A 7,181-nucleotide genomic window follows, 5' to 3' on the forward strand; every position below is an offset into this window, starting at 1 on the left:
TCATCTATGCATCTTTTAAACACTTCCAGGGTTGTGGCTCCACCACTTCCCTGGGCAGCCCATTCCACTGCCTGACAACCCTTTCCATTCAGAAATTTTCCCTAATATCCAATCTAAACCTCCCCTGGCGCAACTTGAGGCCATTTCCTCTCATCATATCACTCACTACTTGGGAAGAGAGACCAGCACCCTCCATGCTACAACCTCCTTTCAGGTAGTTGTAGGCAGTGATGAGGTCTCCCCTCAGCCACCTTTTCTCCAGGCTAAACAGCCCCAGTTCCCTCAACCTCCTCATCAGACTTGTGCTCCAGACTCTTCACCAGCTTCGTCACCCTTCTCTGAACTTGCTCCAGCACCTCAATGTCTTTCTTGTAGTGAGGGGCTTAAAACTGAACGCAGGATTCAAGGCTACTTCTGGCTTATTCCTCCAACCTGTTGAGGTCACACTAGGTGGCAGGCCTTCCACTCAAAACAGGGGGACCACTCCCGCAGGTGACTTTAACTATGGGATTTTTCTCATATTTTCTTGGGATGGGTTGAAAACTATCTTTCCACCAAACGTGTGTGTAGTGGGTCATCAAGGGTTCTGACAGCTGCCCAGGTTTCCTCTTCTCTCAGCCAGGCATCCAGGGCAAGCCATGGGAACTGCTGTTTCCCTGGAAGGTGGCCTTGGTGCAAAAGATGACTCTCACAGAGTGTGGTTACAGCTGGAGCCACTCTTACTTCTCCTTTTGAGAGGTGAAAGGATGGCCCAAGTGCGGTCAGAGACTTCCTGCACCCACATTCAGTGGCGGGCCACCTGCAGTCCTCGAGCCGGAGGTTTCACATTGTCTTTCAGACCAAGCCTACCCCACTGCTGCAGGGACAACAATTGAATCTGGCCGCAGTGGGGCCTGAGCTCTGATTTGGGTGAACAGCCGGTGATGGGGAGTCTCCAGCTTGCCTGATTGCTCCTCATGTGCACCTGATGGCCTCAAGGGGTCTGGAGCAGTGCGTGAAGGGCCTTTTCTCAGACTGCCTACCAGCTTCATCTCAGGTCTCTGACTTCTAGCTTGTGCATCTTGGAAGGACTGGCACCTTCCACAGGCTGCAAGGAGTGGCTGATATAGTCTAGTTAGGGAAGGATGATGCTGGAAGGAGGAGGCCAGGGAAGGTAATGTGGGCACGAGGTTGTGCAGGGAAGTTTTCTGCTATTTGCAGTGAGGAGCAGCAGCTGAGGAGCGGGGGGAGATCCAGCACAACTTGCAGATGGCCAGGCAGTTGCTGGAGTTGCCACAGAGGATGGCTTTTGGGTTTCAGCCCCATAGTGTTTCTGCATGCAATTAGCACAGAGCGCCTGCAGAAGCCATGGGTGCAACTGTGCACCGGTGCAGGGGCACAAGGTGCATTAAACCAACAGAGCTGCAGGAACCCCTGCACAGTTTTCGCAGACGTGCCAACTTTGCTTCTTATCTGCATGGTTTTTGAAGTCCTAAATGACTTGTGATGTGAGAACAGCCAGACTTTCATTTGGGTGCACACAGAGCAGAGGAGGCCTCCTGAAAGCACAACGTGGCATGGTGTACTTGGGCTGTATCATCCTGGAGGGGCAGACCACGTTGCAGATATATTTCTGAAGCTGGACCTTGTAGCCCACTGGAGCAATTTTGAAGTGTGACTCATGTCAAAACTGCTTCAAGGTTATAAGTGAAACTAGAAATTAGGCTGAAAGGGCTGTTATTCACAGGCAAAAGTTGATTGAAGACATTTGCCTTTCATTTTTAAGGACTGCAGGCAGAGGAGAACTGTGAGAAGAATAATTTCTATGTAACTGGAGACTAATAATGAATAATGATACTCCCTAGTGATGTTAAATAGGATTGATTATATTTAACTTGCAGGCTGTGTTATATTTCTAAGTCATAATCTTGGGCTGGGCTCTGGGACGCTCTTACAAATGAGGCAAAATGTGATAACACAAGTGGTAGGAGTAAAGAAGGGACAGGGAATGATGTTTGTGACTTGGCAGGTGGCAGCCTTTCTTCAGGGCTAGCCCCAGCCCCGGTCCCTGCCTGGGGATCATTACCACCAGCTAGATGCTCTCTTGGCTCTACTTGTCACCAGTGTGAAACGCCTTTGCTGTGACTGAGGCTTGGCTCTGGAGCAAAACAAACCACCTGGCAGCACAGCAAGGCTCACCTGCATCTGGGCTGTGTTCTGGGAGGGCTGGGGTTTGATAATCTGTGCTGGCACTGTGCCGTCCTCTGCAGGAAAGGATCCCCATGGCTGGGATTTCCAGCACCAGCAAGAGCTCTCTCTTCTGGTCATTCCTCCCTGACACATCTAACAAAAGCAGTTTAGTGACTCAAAACGTTGGAGTTGCCTGCCCTTCATTTGGGGCTGTCTCTTGGGGGGGTGCATGCAAGGCAGCAGCTGCTCTCCCTCTGAATGAGCAGGGTCCTGCTGGATGGAGAGGGGTGCTTTCTCCCAGGTTAAATAGATGCAGGCTGACTGCAATGCCTCTCACCTGTCTGCACGGGAGCCTGGGCAGGGGGAAAGTTCACCAGGCTTTTTTCCCAGACAGCAAGTGAGGGCTGGGCTGAAGGAAGGGACCATCACCAGGACAGAGAAACACTCCAGCAGCTGGTACTGCTGCAGAGCTTGGGGATGGCAGTGTGGTAGATGGTGTCCTCTTGCTGCTCTGTGTGTAGCCTGACCATAACAAACTTCAGCGTGGACAGGCACACTTTGGAGGCAAGCAGAATCTTTCAGTTAAAACTGTTGTGTGATTGTTTTGGTATTTTGTTTTGTTTTGTTTTTTAAAAAGTGAATTAATATCTGCAATATCAGCATGCAACAGGGTGGCTGGAGGAGGTTGCTAAGCATCCTGTCCCTGTCATGGAGCACACACCTCACAGAGGCTGAAGTCAAGAGTTTAAGAGTCTTGGAAGTATCTGCTGGGACGCTCCTCCTGGCAAAGGGGAAATAGCCAGCTACTAGGCATTCACGAGAAGTAAAGCTGTCTCCATAAAGCTGCGTTGTTATCTTTGCTTACAGAACAGCCTCTAAGCCAAGACAGGAATGCCACAGCTGTCAAGATGGGTCAGCTTGCACACAGATTTATCAGGTATTTTGCACCTAAGCAGGATTTTCTGTTAGTTGTTGCAACATGAGAAGCTGTAGGCATTTCTTAGTGATTTAATTTCTGTTAAGTACTACAGACCATGTTTTATGCTTCATTGACTAACTCAGTAGAGCACCTTCAACCACTGCTGTTCATGAGCAACTTGCCTCACCCCAGTGGTTTCGGATCCCCAGCAGTGCCAGTGGTGGAGCCTCTGAGGCATCTCCGGCTCATCCCCCCATGCAGACCAGGGCTGAGTGTGCTGCAGCAGCTCAGCTCAGAGGTGGCAGTGTTTGGAAATGGCCTTTAGGGTGGTGAACACCCAGGGCAGCTCCTGGTGCACCTGGATGGTATTGTGGGCACACTCCCCCTCATGCTTTTACCTTTCCATGCACAGAATGGGTGGGAACAGGGCCAACCCCAGAGTGACATGCAGGGTTGCACAGAACCCAGCAGCACAGGACTCAGCAGGGCCCTCTGAAGGTCCCCAAGCCCAGCACACAGCAGGTTCCTCCCAGCACAAGATCAGGACAGCTGTGGTTTTGTGCAGCCATGTCTAGGAACCCTTCCAAGGACGCAGACCTCCTCCCTCCCTGGTGCCCTGTCCCCCAGCCCATCCAGGTTGGGGTGTCTCATACAGTGGCAGTAAACACACCCACTGTACCTGCCTGTGCTGAGGGTATCTGCAGAGACACACCACGCAATGAGTGCTGGTTGCAGGTCTGATGTTTGCTCTGCAAGAAAAGGAGACCTACTGGAGACCTCCACAATTTCCTAGCTTGGCTGTACATGCCCTTGAAGCTGTCCTTGCTGTGAGCAGGGGTTTGGAACTGGGCATCTCCAGAGGTCACTTCCAGCCTGAATTTTCCCATGATTCTGCTGTTGTCAAAGGTTTCCTTGGCTTTCGTTCTCGTTACTCTAAACAAGAATTCGATGAGAACAAATTTCCCATAGTTCAAGCACTGTTGTGGTGAGAAGGTTATACAGAGCCATCTTCCTTTAGCTGCTGCCCCAGGAGAGCTTTCTCCTGGCTTATACCAAAAGGGCAGATTGCCACTCAGTGTCAGACCCTTGACCACCTTGAGCCTTTTGGACTTGTTGGCCAGGTCACAGCACCATGCCAGCACACAGAGGCCATGGACTTGGCAGAGAACCCAAGGGTGCTCCTGGACACCTGTTGCTGGCATTTCATGAAGAGTTTTGTACCTCTGTGGTGATAAGTGGGTGAATAGAAGCCTCTGCTCCCTCCCATCCCCACGTGTCCGTGGGTGATGTGGAGAGTTGGGCTTGGACGATCTCCTTTCTGACATTGCTCTCACAAATGATGGAGCACCCCATGCTCCAACACTCTGCTCCAGGAATTGGGGAAGGCACAACCAAGATGCATGACTTTTCTGAAGGCAATGCTGTGCTCTCATTCACACACTTGAACCAAGAAAAATGTTACAACAAATACCTGTGCTGGCTGTGCTTCCCTGTGATGGGACTATGACTTCTTTCAAGGCATGTTTCAGCTTCGGGTGTCAGTTTGCTGTGCTTTTACTGGAGCCTTTATGAGTGCAACAGAAAGACCTGGATAAGGAACCAACCCTTGTCTGGAGAAACTCTGTGGATGCCTTTGTGGGATAAAAATGAAAACGAAACAAAACAAATCAAACCCCACCTAGGGTGCATCCAGTGATGATGTTGATCCGTTACAGGCTGGCTTCAGCGTGCGTGATAATAAATGTTGGAAAAATGTTTATGGTGATCATTTCACAAATAATTAACCTAGTTTTTTTCAGTTCCTTAGATAAATTACCAGCAGCATTGTGTCTCAGGACAAAGCCTGCTATTCAATGTTTGACTAGTTAGGGAAATTATTGTAAGCATCTCAAGGGGTCTACAGGTAAGACGCTAAAGAAAACTCTGGCTCCTTTTGTTTTCTTCTTTTGTAGGTTGGATATTTCTATTTTTATTGCTTTGAATAAAAGTATTTCTTTGCAAGGAAACATAAAAAAACCAGAAAAGGTGCAGCAGCACATGTCTGCAGACAAAAGATTAAGTTCTAGAAAACAAATTTTTCTATGTGTATATATATGTACACAAACACACACATATATGTACATGTACACTTGCCTGTTTTTTTTTTTTTCTTTTTTACAGTGCTGGAAATAGTCATTACGGAGGAATGGCTGACACGCTGAAAGGCAGAGCCTCAGTCTAGAGGAGCCTCTCTAAATGAGAAGGCTGGACCACCAGAATGCTCACAAAGTCCAGCAAGCAGAAGTGCCAGTGGTGCCTGGTACACAGGGGCAAGGGATGCATAACCCTGAGCATCGGTCCAGGCTGGAAAGTGGCTGATGGAACTGCTGGATAAGACCCAGCGGCAACTGTAAGCATGAGTGAACTTGAATATGGGCAAGAAATAATTTTAATTGTGAACAGTGCAAACTGCTCGTTGGGCTGTACAGGGAGGACCATGGCCAGCCTAGTGGAGGGGTGTTGGAGACTCTTGCGTTTCTGTGGGTCCAAAAACTTCTTCAAGATGATGTGTAAGGAGAAATGTGTGCTGATGCTGATGAAGCGCAAGGAATATTTCTTTGCAGTCCTGTGTGTACCTGCTGAGGTTGCAGGTTGTCAAACTGGCGGAAACCCAAGTGTTCTGGCAGGGAGACCGAAGCAGACAGGCATGCTAGCAGAAGAAGGCAGGCAAGAAGTTTTTCTGTGTCTTAGGCACTGGAATAAACAGATGCAGCTTGTTGGCATAGCCTCAATAACTCATTGCCTGGATGGGCAGTCATGAGAACTGCGCCAGGGTGCAGGGTGGCTGCAGCAATGTCCCTTCTGCTTCCTGGGGCCATCGCTCCTGGCATGCCTGACAGGCAAAGGTTAGGGTGGGTCCTGCGACACAGCCTGTTCTTTTCTCAGCCAAAATGGGATTTTTTTGGCACTGTCTGCTGTCCTTCGTCTTATTCTTATGTTTTGCTTCTGCTAGGCGTTGTTTCCTCTGGAGGCCAGGGATCCTTGGACACACCATGTTTCAAGTGTTGCTTGTGCTGATCTCACCATAGTTTCTGCTGGGTGGGTTTACGACTATCACACCATCTCAGGTTAGCCAAGCAGAGGCTGCTGAAATGCCAGAGTAGTCTTTACCCTGAGCCATTGGTATAACAACAGCTTACGGAGTTAAACGTTAGCAGAAGTTACTTGTTCCCCTAGAGGAGGATCTTTATAGCTCTGCCCTTATTTTGTATTGTAGTCTCAGCAATACTGCAACTCTGACAGCAGGGGCTAGAAATTTGATTTGTTAAGATATTGCAATGTCATTATGTCTGGTGCATTTTTAAGAGTTTCCTGGATGTTACTTAAAACAGGGTAATCACTTACTCATGTGCAACCAACAACCACATGGAAACCGCTCACAAAAGAAGCTGCAGCCTTTACTAACAAAGGAACTCCTTTCTGTTTTATTTTTCCAACTAAAATACCCCGAACAAAATAATTAAATTTCTCCCTTTGTTCTGTTTTTTTTGTTTGCTCTCACAAGCAATGCCAGTGGGGGGATGGAGATATGGGACTTTGGTCTTAGAATAAGTACTTTGGTCTGAAGCTTTTCCTCTAGGTAATTATTTCTAGTCCAGAAATGTCAGAATGGGGAAGATATTTATTCTTTGGACCCATTTGTCTAGTGCATTCACATTACCATAGATGGAATACTTTGGAGAAGATATAAGAGAAGGATTTCAGTTTAATCAGGTCCAGGCACAAATTTTGGACCAACAGCTAATACAGCAGAGCATCAGCAACATCTGTCTCCTCTCTGCACTCAGATCCAAGCGGACTCAAGAGCTATCCAGGCATTTTTATGACAGAAAGATTTGCTCATTCAAGAACCGCCTCCCCTTTTCTCCTCTTGCTCTCCCAATGCAAATCAGTAACCTTTATTAACACCAGGTCTGAAAAACATTCCTGTGTTTAAATGTGAACACAGATCGGCATTTGTTTTTGAGGCTGTCAGTCAAACATGAATGCTCAATCAGCCTGAGTAATTACACCAGCACCTCCATCTGCTTGAGCATTCCTGGGAGACCAGAGC

This window comes from Patagioenas fasciata, chromosome Z (genome assembly GCF_037038585.1).
Source record: "Patagioenas fasciata isolate bPatFas1 chromosome Z, bPatFas1.hap1, whole genome shotgun sequence".
Taxonomy (NCBI): Eukaryota; Metazoa; Chordata; class Aves; order Columbiformes; family Columbidae; genus Patagioenas; species Patagioenas fasciata.